The sequence below is a fragment of the Myodes glareolus genome, chromosome 19, assembly GCF_982192425.1.
Source record: "Myodes glareolus chromosome 19, mMyoGla1.1, whole genome shotgun sequence".
Lineage (NCBI taxonomy): Eukaryota > Metazoa > Chordata > Mammalia > Rodentia > Cricetidae > Myodes > Myodes glareolus.
Genome location: NC_142044.1, coordinates 38,867,204 through 38,888,447, shown reverse-complemented (window position 1 = coordinate 38,888,447; position 21,244 = coordinate 38,867,204). Strand labels below are relative to the sequence as shown.

The following is a 21,244-nucleotide window of genomic DNA, read 5'->3' as shown; positions in this document are numbered from 1 at the left end:
CTCTGTCACCCAGATTCCGCTCTGGTGGTACTGGCCCCTCTCTGTTTCCTTGAAGCACCTTGCTCTTTCTTGCCAGGCCTTTTCTTCTCACCTTGCTGCTGTGCTCTGTGCGTCTGAGCCACCTCTGCCCACCCCACCCTTCTCTTCAAGGGACTGTGCCTGTGACTCTCTCTGTCTGCTCTTGTTCTCCACCATCTTTCATCCTCTTGCCACTGGTCTTAGTGTCTGTCATGGTCTGTTGTCTGTCTCTCCTCGTCCCCTAAACTCCACGACCGCAGGAGTCTTTCCTTCCTGTTGTCTAGCTAATCATTATGCAACTATGTGATGTCATTTTCAAATACCATTCTCAGCACTTTACCTAAATGAACTCACTGAATCTGGCAACATTGGAATTTGAGTGAACCCAAAGAGTTTATGTCCAATATTCTTGTTAAGTACCACCAGTAACGACTGTCGTTAAAAGAACTGCATTTTACATACCTACTTTGTACTGATGTATACATACTGCATTGACAAATGTGAATTGTGATTGCCTGCCAGTCACCTTTTGAGTAGTTGTCACACACAAACAGCATACCCTGTTGAGGTAGTTCAGTGTATGTCTGTCTCCCCCATCGCCCTTATTGCATAAAACTGTGAGATTCTAGAGGTCATGTAACCAAGTAAGTCTTGAGTACAGAGAGATTTCCAACCTGAGGGCTATTGAAATCTAGATTCCTGTGTTGTTTGATTATGTTGCTGGCCTTGAGGTACTTTCAATTCCATGTTGGTTGCTGGAAAGTAGACACAGTTTCCTTAAGGTGAACTGGGTCGGTTTCTGCTTTTGCCTTCTCACACCTCCCTCCTACTTCTTTCCTCTAGAGTCGCCTAAGTGTTTTTATCACTTTTACACACACACAAATGGAAGATACTAGATACTACTGATTGTTCCATTCAATCTTCTGTTGTCTTGGCCCATTTTACCTAATTCTTTAAGTTAGTCTTCATAGAAAAGAAAATACAGTTTCCAGAATCTTTACTGTCCTAGACTAATTGTATTAATTTGTATAAATACCAGTTTATTGTATTTAGTGTATTATATACTTGTATATAATATACTTTAGCATATTAATATACTCAGTATTACTAAGTATCATGTCTTTATCAAAAGTTTGCTATAATATCTTTTTCCCCATTAAAGTATTATTTTTCTGTTTCATTTTATAACATGCCACCACCTTACTGGCAAGAACCTGCTTGTCATTTAGCCTCTGAGACTTGCCTCAACTCTTCCTGAATGGAAAATCAAAATTATTGATTGGCTGATTTTGTGTGTGTGTGTGTGTGTGTGTGTGTGTGTGTGTACGCCTGTGTATGCGCCTTCTCATTCATACCACATGGGTGGAAGTCAGAGAACAGCTTGATGAGCTGGGTGTCTTCTTCCACCATGCCATCTCAGGAATTGAATTCAGGTTGTCAAGCTTGGTGGCAAACACCTTTACCAAAAAACCATCTCACCCACACAAGATTCTCATTTGAACTTACTTTTAGAAATACTATTTTGAAAATGGTAGTCGATTTAACAGTAAAAATTTTCATATTGTTCCCATTATACCCTTTAAATTTTCCTTTTAAAGGGACTATCGATCTCAGATATTAGAACAACATTCCCTATTTAACCAATTCAGAAGTTAACAGATAGTTACTAATAAAGATACAGTTTTTTAAAAAGTATAGCTTGAGCTAGGTGTGGTCATATGTACTTGTAATACAGTATATGGGAGTCTGAGACAGGATTGGGAATTCAAGGCCAGACCAAGCTGTGTAGTAAGACTGTCTCCAACTAATTAATTACTTTAAAGTGTGAGACTTACAATCATAAAAAGATATTAATTTCATTGAAAATTACAGGGAAAGATTTTGACACCAAATTTTGACTAATATTTCCTTTTTTGTTAAAAGAATCTTTATAGAAGACATGGTAATAGAAAGCAGTAATTATTTGTGAAATTATTCATGAGTGACTTATATCCATGACTATGTTTTGTGTTTTGTTTTTGTTTTTTATTTTAACCTACTGATGATTATGAGATTACTTATAAACTCTGTGTGTGTGTCTGTGTGTGTGTATGTAGAAGCACACACATGTGTGGAGGTCAGAGACAACTTGCTGGAGTCTGTCCTTCCCACATGGGAGTTCTAGAGTTTTAAGGACCAAACTCAGGTCGATAGGCTTGGTGACAGGCATCCTTACCTGCTAAGCCATCTTGCTGACTTTTCCTGCAAGACATTTTAAAGAGACAATTTGAGACTTAAGCAAAGGGGATTAAATTTTGAAAGACTCTTAACTTGATCCACAAACCTTTTCTGGGATGTTTAATAACTATTTTTTGCTCTGCAGGCCTCTGTCTGTGTATCCTCTATTCAACTCTGTTGCTGTAGCACTGGGGAAGCCATAGACTTAATACTTTACTTAAATACTTAAATGAATAAATGTCTATGTTCTATAATACTTTATAGACAATAAAATTTGAATTTCATGTCATTTTCATGTTGCAAAATGTTATTCCTTTAGGCTGTTTTTCAACTATTTATAAAGATAAAGGCTAACTTGGTATCTTAATTACTTTTGTATTGCTGTGCTAAAGCACCATGACCAAGACAACCTATAAAAGAAAGCCTTTATTTTGGGCTTATAGTTTCAAAGGGTTGGAATCCATAACCATCATGTCAGAGAGCTTAACAGGATGCAGGCAGATAGACATGGTGCTGGAACAGTGGCTGAGGGTTCACATCTTTTTGTGGGGGTGGGAAGACAGGGTTTCTCTGTGTAATAGCCATAGCTACCCTGGAACTAGCTCTGTAGACCAGGCTAACCTGGAACTCACAGAGATCCCCAAGTGCTGGGATTAAAGGTGTATGCCACCATCATCCATTCCAGAGGACTCATATCTTGAGAAGACAAGCATGAGGCAGAGAAAGCTGAAACCTCACTCTCAGTGACACACCTCCTCTAACAAGACCACACCTTCAAACCCTTCTTAAACAGTTCCACTAACCAGGAACCAAGTATTCAAGTATATGAACCTATGGGTGCCATTCTCATCCAAAGCACCACACTTGGTTTGCTGGTTATATAAAACTAGGTAGATAGGAAGGCTTTGAACCACAGCCATAGCTTGCTGATCCCAAGGATACTGGTCTTTGCTATGTTTTTAGCATGGGTCAGGTGTTCCTATGTAGGTTGTCATAGTGACACAGTTCCTGAGCAGTTTGGCTGACTACTTTGAATCTCTTTTTTAAAAAGCCCTTTAGTTCGGTTCCATGGAGGCTCCACAGCTGTCAGTCATGATTTTTCACAAGCTTGGTTCAGCTGTGTCTCTGTAGATTTCTCTATCATGATCTTGGCCTCTCTTGTTCATATATTCCCTCCTCCCTCTCTTCCACTGGATTCCCCGAACTCGGCCTGGTGCTTTGTTGTGGATCTCTGCATTTGGTTCCTTCAGTTGTTGGGTGAAGGTTCTATGATGATAGTTGGAAGTATTTACCAATCTGATTACCGGGAAAGGCCAGTTCGGGCACCCTCTCTACTATCCATATTTGGGAGATAGTAGTAAAGCTTTGATTATCTGAGGGGCCCCTGACAGTAGGACCAGGATCTGTCCCTGGTGCATGACCTAGCTTGTTGGAGCCCATTCCCTGTGGTGAGCTGTCATGGAGGGGCTTGGTTCTGTCCCAACTTAATGTGCCAGACTTTGTTGACTCCCCATTGGAGCCCTTACTCATTGGGAGGAGTGGCTGGGAGAAAAAGGGATAGGAGGAGAGGTTGGAGGGAGAACTGTGGTTGGAATATAAAATGAAATTTTTAAAAAAAATTTAAATAAAAAAAAGCCTTTAAAGTCTCATGAACAAATGTGAGCTGAACAAGGTTGATACCAGTGGACATGACCAAGTGGACAGAGAGAAACCCCCGAGGCATCAGTGCTACACAAAGAAATATGTCGATTGAGGAAACCAGGGAGCAGAAGAGCACACCGGGTGGTTGTTCAGTGCCAGTGGTCAGTCCTGAAAACATACAAACAAGTGATGTACAAAGCAGGTTATATTTAGGAATGTATAGGTGTATACATATATGTATACAATAAGGATTAGTGAGAAAAGAGGCCATGAATCTAAAGGGTAGTGGGAAGGGGTATATGGAAGGATTAGGAAGGAGGAAAGGGAAGGGAGAAATGTAATTATATTGTGGTCTCTTTCTTTAAATTAATTTTTTGTAATCATAATCTTTAAGAAAAAAAGAAACTCTTGACCTTTACCGTCCCATATGAATAAAATTCCTCTGGTTTAGAAAGCTTGAATTACAGAGGTGTAAATCTCTGTGCTCCCTTGCCCCTGTGTAGCTCATTCAGTAAGCCACCCTTACAACATACTTCTGTAGCTAGAGTATGTTATCACATTCTTTCAGGATTGGGGATAAGTCAGCAGTGTTCATCACCAGATCTGATTCAGTTACCTGTTTGGTTTTTTTTTTTGTTTGGTTTGGTTTTTTGTTTGTTTGTTTGTTTGTTTGTCTGTTTTGGATTTTTGAGACAATTTTCTCTGTAGCTTTGAAGCCTTTCCTAAAATGAGCTCTTGTAGACCAGGCTTGGCCTCGAACTCACAAAGATCTGCCTGCCTCTGTCTCCCAAGTGCTGGGATTAAAGGTGTGTGCTACCACCGCCCGGCTCCCTGTTCTTGATGCTTTATTTAGCTAGAAGATAGGTAGATATGTTGCTTTATGGAGACTCAAAACTTGGAGATGTTTTAGTAGAAGACTGAATATATACAAGGATAGCCTGATTCAATGGCATAGGCTATTCGACTTCCAAAAAGTCAGCAGTGAAGGAAGAAGAGTATGGCAAAGAAGGAATGGAAAAGTATAAAAGAAGCCTGAGAGATGGCACCAGGGCACAGATATAAATGTAGCATGCTGCATAGCTGTCTCCCTTCCCTCTCCCACCATCCAAGATGGCTTGGAGTTAAGAGTCTATTTAGTATTTGCTTTAAAGCTGCCAACTTAAATATGTTTCAGATCATTCTGTGTTATTTTCAGGGCTGTGTGTGTGTGTGTGCGCGCGCGCGTGCGTGCATGTTCACTTTTGCATTTCTTACTACAATATCATCATGTTCGCTGATCTTTCTGTTGTGCAGAACTTAGTTGTCACTGGTCCAACCCAGTTCCCATATCCAGAATTTTGATATGGATCTTGTTTGTGCCCCTCGTCTCACCTTAAAGGTGCTTATGTTTTCTCTTCACGTCGCAAACATAGGGGACGCAGATGCCTTAGTGCCTTTTACTACTAACCCCAGATGTATGTTGGTTCTGGATCCATTCTCAGCGTGACAGGTTTGTGTTTTCTTGATTCTTTGCAAGCTTGGGAACTTTTTAAAAATTGGATTCCAGACATAATGAATTTACCTCATGGATGTTGGTGTTTTTAGTCTTATAAATAATGAAGCTTTGTGTTTGAGCTTCACACAGCTAAGTTTCTTAGCAGTAACATGGTCCTTTTGGTTGCTTTAAAGTGTTATGACCAGAGCTATGTTTAGTCTCTGGCATATTGTCCCTGCTACAGAACAAAACTGGAATTCCTAACTGATGTTCCTAAAAGCATTGGGCTTTCTATTCTGTCTAAGAGTAGGTCCTGTCCCCGACACCACGGGAGTTCCTAGCCCTGTTTATGTGCTTCTTTCAGGTGGTTCTTTCCTTTAGCCTCTTCTTCCACTCATGAAGGTGACAGCCAATGGTTGGAGACATGTGGTCTTTTGAATCTCTGAACAGCTTTAGCTTCCCCAAGACTCCCATGGTGCTCTGGCTCCTGTCTTGTGCTCACTTCCTGGAGACCGCCAATTCCATCCCAGTTCTCCAGGCAGCCAGCCAGGCAGCCATATAGCCACCATCTTGCTGCCCTGTCTGAGGACTCACTGCCCTTCTTTACCTTCTGTACAGTCCTTTGAGTGTTCTTGTTTTATATATTTGACTCTGTTTTGGATTTGAGGTAACAAGACTAGAAACAGAAGAGAGATTATTTTTTTAAATGATTGTTTAATGTATTATTAGCTGGTGCTAGAAAATCAGTTGAACAGTAATTTCAAGGAGCATCAAGAAAGAATTCCTAAGGTTCCCACACAGCAGTAATCCAAAGGAACATTGATTAATTTCTGTAACTGTGTTTTATGTTTATAGTAAAGAAGAATGGGGCTCCTCTTCCCATATGTTTCTATTAATGTCTGTGTTTATGGAAGAAAAACAGAGAATTTTTAAGATTCTAACTCAGCAACTCACTTGTATTTTGGACTGTTCTTTTTTTTTTTTCTTCCTTTAGAGACTGTTGTCTCTACTGCCTGTTTTTTATTTTTATTTTTTTAAGCCAGAAGCAAAAGGTTTTGTACACCTCATGTCAGTGCTTGTACATTGATAAGTAGTGATCCCCTTTTCCATTTTACAGATGAAAAATGTGAAGTATCAGGAATCAAATGACTCATCCCACAGAGTCTGGATTTTAACCTAAATATATCCTTCCAGTGCCTTGATGCCCTCCTTCTCCCACCATGGTCTGCATTATGCCAAACATAGGATAAAGAATATATAGACTTTGGGCTGGGCTTGGCTTAGTCCATAGAGTGTCCTCTTACTGTGCTTGAAGCCGTTACTTTGATTCCAGCACACATACAACTGGGTGTAGTCTCAGCATTTGGGAAATGGAGGTAGTGTCAGCCTTGGTAGATATGGCGAGTTGGAGGCTAACCTAGGTTTATGTGGAACCCTTTCTCAAAACAGTAATCTAGGCTTTGATAGTTCTTTAATTTAACAGGAGTTCTTTCTTCCCTTATTAAATTTTTGTAAGCCATTTTAATTCAATACTTTGAGAAATGTGTAACTTTTCTGAGAGCCTTAAGTTCTTCTAGGGTAAGTGAAAGTGTCATCAGTTTAACTGTTAACATTTTGTATCAGCACCATGGTTGAGAGTCTGAGAGTGTAGTAATTCTTGTGGAGAGCGTTGTGCAAGGACGCTCAACCATCTAGGTGTCCCCTAAAGAACTGGGTCCACCCCTGTGGGGTATTTACATAAACCCATGTATGCTATCAAATCCTGATGCAGTGTAAATGCTGTGAACAGTTGCTATCCTTGAGTCTTCCAAGAATAAAGACGGGAAAGGTCTGCATCTTTAATACTGACTCATCCTTTTCTACATATTGGGAATAAATGTATCTGCAGATATGGAGGACCAGCTTTATTGGCTGTCTGCAATAGCTTATAGCTCTTTGAGCTTGGGAGCAAATAAACTGTTTAATAACATTTTGCTGACTCTGTTATTTAAAAAAAACTTTTCTATGGTAATATTATTAGACACATTTCTTTTTCTAGAAACTTGATTTTTTTTCCCCCTTTGTAAGCCCCCTGTATCACAGAACTACAGACTATTAAATCCCAAGTGTTGTTCATTTAGAAATGAGAGTACACTCCAGAGAGGCTATGGGTTACTCAGGCACATGTTAAAGGCAGGATTGAAGCCAGAACTCGTTCCTTTGTCTGTGTCCTGCTGCCTAACAGATGGGCTGATCTGAACTGCCAAGTGTCAGGTGCTTACAGTGCCTCCTTCAGGAAAGGAGAGATGAGAAGTTAAACTTGTGCTGTCGACTGTCCCATCCCGACCTCGTCTCCTCTCCCCACTTAGATTCATTTATTTTATGTGTATGACTGTTTTGTCTTGTATGTCTGAGCACTGTGTGTGCTATGCCTGATGTTCAAGGTCAGTGAAGGCCTAAAGTTCCCTAAAACTGAAGTTAGAGATAAGTCACCATGAGTGCTGGGAACTGAACCCCAGTCCTCTGGGAAAAAGTCCAGTGCCCTGCACTGCTGAGCCATCACTCTTTCAGCCCTGCTAAAAATAATTTAGATGCGGTTTTTCCTGTGGTAGAGTTCAAACCCAGAGCTTTGCACATGCTAGGCTAGTATTCCACCCGTGGTCTGCCTTTCCAATCTGAATTTTTATTTTCAGTAATAACTGTAATTTTGATATGAATGATAAGATTTGGGTAAAGAGAAGAAAGAGATAGCTGACACACCACCACCTTTTAAAATTGAGTATTGACTTGGTTTTCACAGGAAATATAGAGAAAAATCTGGATGTGTTGTACATTTTAGATCCAGTGGAAGATAGATTCCTTCCCTTGTGATGCTCTAAGTGGCTGGTTTCACCGTGCCTCCTTTCTGGTCTGCATATCTTTCTTTCCTCTAAGACAGGCTGTCCTGATCAGGGGAAGAGGCTTGCTGGTGGTTCCTTCTCTGATTTGTCTTGTGAACCGGGATTAAACCTTGTAGTAGCTGGTTTCTGTTTCGTGGCTGTTCCTGAAGGATAAGAGTCCATGACATGCCTTACCGATCCATTTGTTAGATCAGTGAGGCAGCAGCAGTCATTTTCCTCTTTGGACTGCGTTCTTGTCTAGGTCGTTGTTGCATTCACTAAGGAGGAGGCCCTCTAGTCAGTAAATAGTTGGCTTTTCTTGTGTTTCCTGAGTGGATAGACACTTGCAAATCTTTCATGTGCCAGCTTTAGAATAACTGCTGCCGTGTTATCTTGTATACTTTGATGACACAGCGCAGCGTGCACTTGGCTCTAATGATCCTTTGAGTTGCTCTGTTTTCCACAGTCTCATTGCACCTAATTTTACCTTTAAAATACTGATTTGTTTTGAGGTGTGTGTACACAACGCTGAGTGTGCATGTTTGTCTGTGTGGTGGTCAGAGTACAGTTTCAGGGCTCACTTACCTTGTTTAAAGTAGTATCTCTCTTTCTCTCTCTCTCTCTCTCTTTTGGGGGGGGTGAGTGGGGGAGTTGAGACAGTGTTTCTCTGTAGTAGCTTTGGTTCCTGTCCTAGAACTCGCTCTTGTAGACCAGGCTGGCCTTGAACTCACAGAGATCTGCCTGTCTCTGCCTCCCAAGTGCTGGGATTAAAAGCAAGCACCACTACCACTCGATTTAAATCAGGATATCTTGATTACCCCTGGGCAGTGTATCCCAGGCCTGCTGGCTCACAGGCTTCCAGAGCTTTCCTCAGTCTCTTCCTCCCATCACACTTGGAGAAATGTTGGAATTACAGACATGCATCACTGAGTCTGGGTTTTACATGCGTTCCTGTAAACTGATCTGAACTTATTTGCACAGCAAGTGCTTTTTCCCACTAGCAGTCACCCTGGCCAGTGTGCCTAATTTCTTGAAGCTTAAGTACAAGGACTGTCTCAGGAATCGTAGCAAACTCTATTCATTTTCCTTTGAAGCTCCAATTTGTTTTTAGTGACTTCTCAGTGTCCTTGATAGCCAACCTTTGTCACTTACAAAGACTAGAACTGAGAGCTTCCTTAAAGTTGTGATTGTCTTATATAATGCAAGCCTTGACTTCTGGGTTAGGACTTTTTACATTGCCTCCCATCCCTTGTAAGATCCATTAGTAGTTTAGAAGTGTGTGTGTGTGTGTGTGTGTGTGTGTGTGTGTGTGTGTGTGTGTGTAAATCAGCAGAAGGAAGTGGTGACTGGTATAGCTGATCACAGGAGCTAAACAAAGTTTTGGAAACAATGCAGATGAAAAAACTGATAGGTTAAAAAGGAGGAGAGCTAAAGATTGGGGTGGACTTGCGAGCCTGCTGTGGTAAAGGGAGTGAAGCTAGCACAACATGAAGATGGAAAGTAGTTCTGTTTATAGGGTTCTGTATACTGGCTGCTTGGCACTGCTCAGGACTCTCCAAACACTGCCCCCGCCTACTGTGCCACCCCTTTCTTCAGCTTGAAAGTGGATAACCAATGCTGTAATGGCTCTCTCCAAGGAACCTGATCAACATGTTTTGAGAAATTTAATTATATTTTGTTTTGTTTGTGTTTGGTTTTTTTTTGGGGGGGGGTTGTTGTTGTTGTCTGTGGGTTTGGTTTTGGTTTTGGCTTTTTGTTTTGAGACCAGGTCTTACTATTGTAGCCTTGACTGCCCTGTGTAGACCAAGCTGGCATGGAACCCATAGAGATCTGCCTGCCCCTACTTCCTGAATACTGGCATTAAAGGCACATTCTATCTCACTCAGGCTTATTTTTATGTATGTGGGTGTTTTGCCAGCATGTGTGTATGTACCACTTGTTCAGTGGCCACAGAGACCCGAAAAGGTCATTGGATTCCTGAAACTAGAGTTATAGATGGTTGTGAACAGCCATGTGGATGCTGTGACAAACCTGGATCCTGTGAACGAACAAAAGGTACTTTTTACTACCAAACAATCTCTCTGACTCCTTGAAAGTTTTTTTATTATTGTTAACTGTGCATATGTGTGCTTGTCACAAGGGTGTTGGGGCTGGGTGTATAGAGGTACCCACAGAGGCATCAGATCCCCTTAGAATTGGAGTTGCAGTTCAACACAGATGACTGGGAATGAAACTGAGATCCTCTACAGGAACAGTTTGCTCTCTAACTGCTGAGCCATCTCTCCAGCTGTAGAGGTTTAATTCATTGCTATGATACTTGGTGAATGGAGAGATGACATTCTACACTAACCAGGAAGCTTGTGGTGTTCTTCTGTCCCTACCACTTTCTGAGTTCACAATTGGAATTTTAATGCCAGAAAACAGCTAAGCAGAGGAAACCACATCATGTAAGCAGGTTTTTCTACCTGTGTCATTGGAGCACGAAGATCATTGGCAATCCTAGAGGAACTTGAAGCATCCAAGAGCCAGAGGGAATGAAAAGAAACCCTGACCTGAGGGGAAACAGATAACCGTGGGAGCAAAAGGGAACTTTAGGAAGCCATGTAGGTTTCAGAGATCTTGGATTCTAATAATAATAATTACTAGTAACTGAATGTCAAAGGCGAGTTAAGAAATGCAAAGGGTTTGAGACTAACAAGATACTTTAGAAAAGGACATGCAGAGAAAGGGCAGGAAAATGGGCTTACCCTTCCCAAAGTGTAAAATAGAAGACACATTGACTTCCTTAGTTCTCTAAGACAAAACCTACTAACACTGTTACCAAGAAAGTTCTCAGGGCGAGGCAATAATGCTGCCCAAAACAGTATTATTATTTATTGATAGATTTGGCTAAAAGTCTTCAGAGAGACTAAGTGTGTCTCTAATCCTCTACCCTATCAGAGGCTGGCAGAGCACTGTTTGTGGCCCATTTCTCACTCATCTGTTCAAGTTTGCGAGGAGCAAACTCACTTGGTCCTTCCTTCCTTTCTCCAGGAGCCTCAGGAGTGGGGTGCCAGGCCCTACTATGTGTGCACTGTGTTGTGTTGACCTGTCTAAGTCTAGAAGCATCCCAAGTATCTGCAGCCCCCTGCCTAGGATCTCTGCCTCTTTAAGAGATGTTAAAAGAGGACCACTCCCCTTGAAGAGCTAGGGAGAAATAGAATTGCTCTTCCTCACAAGTCTCTGAATTATTTGGTTTGCTATCACCTGCATGGACACATTTAATAAAAATAAAGGGTTAGGGGTTTTTACTTTCTATTTATGTATGTGTGTCTTTGTCTATATTCAGTACATGCCACATGTATGCAGGAGCCAGAAGAGGGCATTAGATCCTAGATATGGTGTTAGAAACAGTTGTGAGCTATCTACTGTGGTTGGTAACAACCAATCTTGGGTCCTCTAGCAAAGCAAGAGATGCTTTTAAACCACCGAGCCGTCTGTCCAGTCCAAAAATAAAACTTAAAAGAGAAAAAGGAATTGCCAGTTATACCTTAGAGGTAGCTTCAAGGACCTTTCTGAGTTAGAAGCCTTTCATCAAAGCTCCTTGTCTCTTCCTGCAGTTCCCTTTCCCCATATTAGGTTTTGTTCTAGTCTTTATTCAGTATCACTTTGGCAGAAGCTTATCTACACTAGATTGTAACTTTTATATCTTTAAAAAAAATACCCATGGAATGGTTGAAAGGTTTCAAATAGTCGTGGGACCTAAGAAGAAGGATTGGAACTGGGCATCACCTGGTTAGAGAGTCCTGCTCTGTTGAAAGTCAGTGGGTCAGCAAACAAGGGATGTAGGATTCAGAACTAGGAAAGTTAAATATCGGGGTGGGGATAAGAAAAGAGGAATCTGTTTGGGGTGAGTAAAGAGCCCAGACAAGAACCAATTTCAAACATTGTGTGTGAATTAGCTAGATAGGGAGAAGTGAGCAGAGTAATTGGTTTAAAAAAACTGAAGGACAAGCCAGGATGAGACGTCTTTTCTGGATCTCTGACACTGTGAGCACCATCTCTTGAGTGGATGTTTGGAATGGATCCACCTGCTCTTGCCTTGCTGAGAGAACCCATACAGCCTGGCCTTTCCACATCATGTCTCTGCTGGAACTCTTTCCTAGACCACAGAAGCCAGAATGCTGCTCCCTGCAGCTTGACCAGCTCCTTCCCAGCTGTCAGTCTGTCCCACCGCCACCTTCCTCACTTAATCGCTTGTCACTGTCCCTTGCCTCTCTGTTGCAGTTTGGTCACAAGCCTCCAAGTCTCTTGCTCTGGACCTCAATACTGTGCTCCCTTTGTCTGTCGTGCTCTTCCGTCCAAATAGACATCTTGCTGCCTTGGTTTCCAAAGATTCCTGACCAGATGTCACTTTCGCAGACCTCCTGCTGAAGGTAGAAGTCCCTGTCACCTGCCTCCCAGCAATCCATCTGGTCATTGCTTTACTAGTTTGCCTTTATTTTTCTCTCCCTACTAGAAAGTAAGCTCCACAAGGACTTTGTGGCTAATCTGGTGGCTGCCCCCAGCAGAAATTTTGTCTGTCCCATGACAGAGACACAGCAAGAATGAGCTGAGTGGGCAGAGTAGACCAGAGCACAGCTCCTTTAATTTCAAAGAATCATTTTGGTAACTTCTTTTAAAATGAGTCAAGTTGAAGTTTAAATTTTTTTACATTTATTTTTAAATTGTGTGTGTGTGTGTGTGTGTGTGTGTGTGTACACTTGTAGAGTGCAGAGGGAATCTGAAGAGGGCATCTGATTGAACTGAAGTTACAAGCAGTTATGAGCTTCCCAATGTAGGTGCTGGGAACTGGACACAGGTCCTCTGCAAGAGCAGTATGTACTCTTAACCACTCCTCTCTTCTGACCTCTATTTTTGGTAGAGTCCCATGTAGCCCAGGCTGGCCTTGAACTCTGTGCATTCCCAGTTGTCTGACTTTTCATTCTCCCCTAGTATATATATAACACAACCCTCTGGACTCTCACTGTGCCCTTTCAATGATTATACCTGCTTTAGTAAAGCTGATAACTTGTCTCTTCCAGAGCTGATGGGAAAGAGAAGTTGTGTTTTTCACAGATGGTACATCAGAGTAAGGGATCATTTCCATTGATATTCTCTAAAGAATCACAACTGTGCTCCCATCGGACACTCATGCAGGGTGGAGCTTAGAATGAGTAAGTCTGTAGTTCATTTCTGACCAATTTAGAGACTTGAACACCATAATAGAATTGTGATTGTAGACACAGTCTGGTTTTGTTCTGGGAAAGGAATAGGGAAGAATTTTCCCAGTTACTATATGTGTATCTTATGAATTTTTTTCCTCATCATGAAGAAGTACCACCCTTAAAACATAAGTTATTTTATAATTCTGAAGACACTCTGAGGCCTTGCTACAGTGTTTTATTCTGAACCAGAGTTGTTACTATTCCTAATAATATTCCAGTTTTGACATATGAAGGATGTAAACTTAATTACCCATGAAGAACATAGTAAATTAATTTAAATTGTTGTGGGAATTTTGGTTGAAAAAGAGAATCATCTGTAGATTGCATAAACCATCAATCACATTGCCAAGACTAGATTTGTAATCCAAAGGAAGGAGTTGGAGGAGGGCTTTCATTTCCAGGCAGCAGGTGATAGAATTGGTTGTCTTCTATTGCTGATGGAAGGCATGATTCATGGAAGGTTGGGGCTCTGAGTGCTGCTTTAAGGGGAAGTGGAAGAGTCCTTGAGAGTTTGGAGACATTAAGACTATTACAGAGTTGTCACATTTAATCTAATAGACTATTGGTTCAGATATTTTTGTTCTAAAATATTTATTTTCCTGTTTAAATATTCAGTGATGTGTGAGATAGCAAAGCTCAGCCTCAGGGGAGAAGTTTGTATTGTCATTTTTCTCTAAGTAAGTCAAGGTGTGTGTGTGTGTGTGTGTGTGTGTGTGTGTGAGAGAGAGAGAGAGAGAGAGAGAGAGAGAGAGAGAGAATGATTTAGAGATAAGCTTGCAGTGTGCTCCAGCTTCTGTCGTTTATTTTTGTTCTAAGCGTGGAAGTAAACATAGTACATTACCTGTTTGCTTTTTTGTTGTAGTAACTGTTCACAAGTGCTTGGGATTGCACTGGTGTGTTCAGCACTTTACATGGCAGCAACACACTCAACCTTAGTTAGGTTTAGTTTAGTTATAAGAGAAGGATCAACTGTTAGGCCTGCAGTTTAGTAAGTTTTCAGTTTTGGAAAATGATAGTGTTTGTTCTCTTTGTGGGCTCCGTTGAGATGATCCTTTACTTACAGAAAATGTGTGTTTACAGCAACTGTTTCCTTCCTCCTGACCAGCACCCTTCTAGAAGCACAGCCCTGGAGAGCTGCTGCTGCTGACTCCCCCTGTCACTCACCCCTCTAAAGCAGTGCTACTGAATTACAGAACATGTTAGTCCCCGCTGCAGCCCACAACCTCATCCCGCCACTGCATCACTCCAAACGCTGCTTTACTGCAAAGGATAGCAATCCTTAGATTTTTAAACATAGTTTCTTCTGAGTAGGGAACTAGGACCAAGAAAATATGGGCATACCTGCTGTCAGGAGAGAGGTGAACTGTGAATGTATGGAAGTGGAGAGCTGGGATGTGGCACTTGTTCCTGGCCTCTCGGGTCAGTATTCCAGCAAACTGTTGAGACTGCCTCGATTGAAATAAATAACAATTCTGTTCATTTTCCAGTGACAATAGATTTTTCTGTTAGTAGTCTCCTTATTATATAAACAGTTCATCTGATTTTGTGAGTCTTTTAAGGATCCCGGTCATTTATTTACCAAGTTCCAGAAACATAAGTGAAAAAATAACTTTCGGATTTTTCATCCAGATGTAAAAATGTAAAGTTTCGTGGAGGCGCCATGTTTAGATATGTAGTAGAATTCTTCTTTTTAAAACTTCATCAGAAGTATTTTAGGGTTAGACCTCAACACTTCCACTGTGAAACTTGGTTGCTGGCAAGGAAATCATTCTTGCAGGCCTTCCATAAGAAAATAAATATGGTATATTAGGTAACTTGGCTGGTTTTAGACTTTTTTAATGGAGAGTATTTTAGACAAAGGAGAGGTTTGAGGGCAGCACAGTAGCTTTCAAGTATGCATTTAACAGACTGGAATGGTCTGCTGCCTATCACCCTTGTTTGTCTTCCGTGCTTAAGGAGCTGTTGTTTTTTTTTTTTCTGTGTTTTTTTTTTAATCATTCTTCTACAAACCACTTTTGAATGATTTTATATGTGTGAGTGTTTTGCTTGTATCTGTGGTTGTGCATCACATGTATGCCTGGTACCCTTGAGAGGCAAGAAGAGGTATTGAATTCCCTGGAACTGAGTTACAGTCAGGTGTGAGCTGCCTTGCTGGGAGTTGTACTTGAGTCTTCTGGACGAGCAGCCAGCCAGTGCTCTTAACTGCTGAACCATTTCTTCAGCCTTACAAACTGCTTTTTAAATTGAGTTTAGATTTTATTATTTTCCCCCCTTCCTCCCTCCCTCCCTCCCTCCCTCCCTCCCTCCCTCCCTCCCTCCCTCCCTCCCTCCCCCCACTCCAGACAGGGTTTCTCTGTGTAGCTTTGGGTGTCCTGGAACTTACTCTGTAGACTAGGCTAACCTCAAACTCAGAAGAATCTGCCTGCCTCTGCCTCCCAAGTGTTGGGATTAAAGGCGTGTGTCACCCCGGCCCAGCTTGTTTTCTTTTTTATGTATATGTGTATGTGGTTTGCATTTGTAGGTATATATGTATATATATATATATATATATATATATATATATATATATATATATGTTTATGTGTGTGGGGTGCACTTATCTGTGTGAATGCACATGTGTGAACATTCATGTGGATGGATGTCTGGAGTCTTCCTCTCTTGCTTTCTACCGTATCTTTTGAGGGTCACAAACTCTGAGCTTGCAAATGGCCAGTCTGGCCAGTCAGCGTGCTCTAGAGATTCAACTCTGCTTTCCAGCCTGAGGCCATCAGCCAGCCACCAGGACAGCTAATCACTACTGGGTTCTGAGTTTCCAGACTTGGGCCCTCACATTTACAAGACAGGTATAATGATCATTGAGCGTTGTCCCAGGCCCTGCCTCTAGATTTTAAATCTACTGCTTTTTTCCTTATCTTTCTGTGGTGACAGTTATGGAGATGCTTTCTTCCTTTTGTCACAGATGTGGCAAAATTCTCCACTTTGCCAACAGATCTAACTAGTAATCCTCTTTACTCAGGTTCTTCCAACTGAGAGATTTTCATATCTCTTTTGATATGCATGTGTTTGCACATGTGTGTGGTGGTGTGCGTGTACACATACATGCTTTTCTGTACATATGCATGCGTGTGGAGCCTATAAGTTGATGTACAATATCTTCAGTTGCCTTCCATCTTAGTTTTGAGACAGCTCTGAGATTACAGGTGTATATTATCATACCTGGCTTCCACATGGGTGCTGGGATCAAACCTGGGTCCTCATGCTTGCCTAACAAGCACCTTAACAACTGAGCCATTTTCCCAGCCCTATTAATTAATTGGTTTTTATAAAGGCAGACCAAGTTTGAAATTTGAGCCTACCAAAACAATTCCCAGGGAATAAATATGACATTTGTAAAATACTTGAAAGGAAAAATATTTTATTCCTTTGATTAGTATCATCCTAGTTAAACTAGGGTGTTTTGTTTTTGTTTTTCAAGACAGAGTTTCTCTGTGTAGCCTTGGCTGTCCTAAACTACTTCTGCAGACCAGGCTGGCCTCCAACTCACAGAGATTCGCCTGCCTCTGCCTCCCAGGTACTGGGATTAAAGCTGTGCACCAGAACCACAATTCTTAACATTTAAGAATGTTAAATGACTTCAGATTTCTGATGAAAAACAATAACCATAATATATTTGCCAAAACAAATGCTACAAAACATACACTTTGTTGAATATATTTTCTGTGCTTTTGAGTTGGACTTCTTCTTCTGTACCTATTATTCTTAGATTTGGTCTTTTCATGGTGTTCCATATTTCCTGAATATTTTGTATTAAGCTTTTGTTAGATTGAATATTCTCTTTGACTGATAAGTCTATTTCCTCTATTGTATCTTCAACACTTGAGATTCTCTTTTCCATCTCTGGTATTCTGCTGTTTTTGCTTGCATTTGTGGTTCCTGATCGTTCTCTCATAATTTCTGTTTAAATAATTCCCTCGGCTTGTGTAAAAAACATAAGCTTTATCCCAAAGTCTATTCTCTTAGTGAATAAACAGATACTTTATTTTTTTTTTTTTTAGCAGACAATTGAAAAAGTATTTGCTGTCAGTCACATCTCTCTAAGTAAAAGTATTCCTGACCTCCTGGTGGAGGCTTGCACCCACCTTGCACTCTTCTGGAAGACATAGTTCCTCTGTGGCTGTATCTCTGCAGTGCTTAAACTACGACTGAACCCTAGAAACATTACATTTCTCCCCATCTCCCACCACTTGGTGTGTTTCTTCAGTTGACTGAGCCTGCCCTGTCAGGAGTGGCCCCATAGGTGATTCATACTGTGTACTTGTGTACCTAGTCTCATTACCATCAGGGATGGGGTAGAGAATGGAGGTTAGAGTTCAAGAAGAGCAACATCAGAGCCAGAGGCAAGTCCCTTGGCCACTAATCTGAACTTAGAAACTTGTGTCTTTAAACCCTCGTGTGTTTCTTAGTAGACCCTTTCTGAAAGACAGTATGTTAGACTCTGCTCATCCTCCAATCCACCTGAATTTAAATTTTTGTATGTTTCATGCCTGTCTTCAGGCCTCAATCTTCTAAGGACTGTGGAAGCAGTGTGCTCTACCAGCTATGGGTACAGGCAGAGCACCAAAAGATTTGGAAGATATGATCAAGTATTAAAATTCTGGACTACCAAGATGGCTCAGTAGGTAGAGGCACTTGTCACCAAATCTGAATTTGATCCCAGGGACTCACATCGAGGGAGGACATGGAATCAACTTGTCCTCCTACTTCCACGCATGTACCATAATGCTCACACATGTGTGTGTGCGCACATGCACATGTGCGCATTCACACGAGCACACACATACACACACACACACACAAAATAGGTAGGTAGATGGATGGATGGATTGATAGATAAAGGTTTGAAATGGTTTAAAAAATAAGATTTAAAATTCTATGTACATTAAACCATATTTCTAGATAATAAAAATAAATTATGTAGCAATGGAAAATGGACCTTTTTCCAGAAAAAAAAATTACAGATAAAAAATTTATGTCCTTCAAGGTCAGCATGATCTACAGAGCTAATTCCAGGACAGCCAGAGTTGCTACACAGAGAAACCTTGTCTCAAGTAACAACAACAAATTGTGTCCTTATAGCATAATTTCTAAGAAGTAAAGGAAAGATTTTTATGTAAAGCAATTCTCGGTTCCAAGTCATGTTAACCTGGTGTCTGACTTTCCTCTGCACATTTTGTTCTGGTTGCTTCCTCTTTGGACTTTAAAATCCACTTGTCTGCTAGGTTCCATCTCTTACCACCCCTCTTTTCTTAACTTCTTGATCAATATTGCCGAAGCTCCCTTTCACTTCTTTCTATTTTTTAGGCTTCCTGTCTTAAGAATCCCACACACCTCAGTTATACTCCCATCTTTTCTCTTACTTTGGTTCTCCTGTTGAAGCTTCTGTGTGAGCCGAACTGTCTAGGCTCCTCCGTACTCCATTAGCCCTTTGGGCACTCTGTTTGATTATGGTAGTTTCACTGTCTGATGATGCACACCCCTTTTCAGGCTTCCCTTTCTCCCTTCTCCAACGTCCCTGGTAGCTTTCCTATACAAATGAGAAAAACACCCAGTCTGCCACCTCCCACATGTGTATGCCGTTTGGATTATTAGTGTTAAGTATTCAAAACAAATTACCACTTTTAGTTATTCAAATTTTGTTTTGTATATGCTGTATTTTATAATAAACTATTTTAATAACAAGTTTAAAATATATATATACACCTTACACATTTTTAATTCTAAACATGTAGTCTTATTTGCCATTGGTGAGTTTGTTCTTTTGACTGTTATACATATTTATAAAAAGTTTCTTTCTAAATCCTATCTCTGGTCATCTGCTAGCTGTATATTGTCTCATAGTCTCTGAGGCATTTTTTTTTTTAATTTGGTGTCTTGATGGCGTCTTTCAAAGAACAGATTTTTAAAAATATTGATGAATTTTGTTTGTTGGTTTCTTCTTAATGGTTCTTACTTCTGTCCTGAGGATTTTTCATTGATTTTTCTTATACTTCTGGAAATCTTACAGCTAGTTTTGTTATTTCTTCAAGCTGCCTTTCACATCTCCAGGGGGCTTTGCGGCATGGGGCCGAGGGGTTCATTTCCACGCATTGTTTATCCATAGTTTAAGATTTCTCTTTTAACCTTGACTTGTCTTGCTGCCTTTGAGTTGGCAGTATGGTGGGCCCTGCTTTCTGTTTTTTAGGTTTCCTGTCTTAAGCTTCTGGGTTGCTCTGTTCTGTTCTGTCTGTCCTCCGCAGCCACCATTCTGATGCTGGCACTGGAAGAAGAAGACATCTGAAGTCAGGGAGTGGTGAAGCTGCTTTCATTTATTTATTTAATTTTTTAGTACTCTTTCAGAATTGTTTTCACTTTTCAGTTGAGTTTCCATACCCTTTAATAACTTGTCAGTGTGTTAAAAATGCCTGAGGAGAGTTTGGTTGGGTTTGTGGTGGTTGATTGGGGTGGATGATCATTTTTAAGAACAATGAATCTTCCACCACATCTTTGTTTTTCATTTATAATAGCCTTTGTTCATTGTTATGTTTCAGTGTTTGCAGAATAACTGTACTAATGCTAGCTAAACCTTCTTTTAAAAGTAACCTGAGGGGGCTGGAGAGATGGCTCAGAGGTTAAGAGCACTTTCTGCTCTTCCAAAGGACCTGAGTTCAATTCCCAGCAACCATATGGTGGCTCACAACCATCTCTAATGAGATCTGGTGAGTAACTAACTAAGTAACTAAATAAAAATAAATAGATAAAAGTGACCTGAGCAGGCTGGATATGCCTCAATGGTGGAGTGAGCACACAAGAGACTTGGGACTTTTTCGGTTTTTGAGACAGAGTTTCTTTGTGTAGCAGTCCAGGCTGTCCTGGAACTCACTTTGTAGATCAAATTGGCCTTGAATTCACTGATACCTGCCTGCCTCTGCCTCCCCAGTTCTGGGATAAAAGGCGTGCACCACCCAGCAGCATGAGATCTTTGGATAGCTTTGAATTTGTCTTTTTTGAAACATGTTAACAGTTAACATGTTTGATGGTGAAAGCCTGGATTAATGTTTAGAAAATGCTCTGAGTTTAGCTCCCTGCAGTTTTCACAGGCTAGAGAATTCCTTCTCAAACCAAGGGCAAAGTGGATAATCGGGACTAGGGAGAGGGGGAATTATTGCCTCTTTGTTCATAGCTAACAGGGAACCAGTGTTACAAACCCAATTTTTCTGTGTTACCCAGTCTTTTAACATCTTAAACATTAGGGAAGGTGCAACTTAGCTAAGTGCTTACCTTTATTGTGATACCTGGCCATCTTAGAATCTATTTCCAGTAGCCTAAGATACTGTAGACTTGTATGATCAGTAAAATAGTGGCATTTGCTTTTCTTGGGTGAGTTGGAATATTGGGAGTTCTTGTTGAGAAGTGGGACCATGATGGGCTTTTCTGAATCTGTAACATAAGATTTCTTTTTATATTTGACCTTCAAGATTGAACAGACAGGAGACAGAGGCCATGACACCAAAATGGCTTCAGTTTCTGTAGTTACTTCATCTTTTTAAATTTTATTTTTTTAATTAGCATACCAAGCATGAGTTTCGTTACAACATTTTCAAGCAGCACTTGATTTTGTTATCATCTCTCCTCCTACCTCGCATCCACTTGCTCTCCTCCCACCCGCCCACTGCCAACAACCCCCACTTTCATGTCACACAGTTAAAATTCTGTATCCCAAATCTCTGTCTCAAAGCATCTGGGAATGGAGG

General features: G+C 40.9%; 1 protein-coding gene across 26 annotated transcripts in view; it reads left to right on the top strand.

The window, feature by feature from the left end:
* Rbfox2 (RNA binding fox-1 homolog 2) overlaps positions 1 to 21,244 on the top strand; it is a 252,997-nt gene that overhangs the window by 178,313 nt on the left and 53,440 nt on the right. The gene's annotated exons all lie outside the window — the stretch shown is intronic.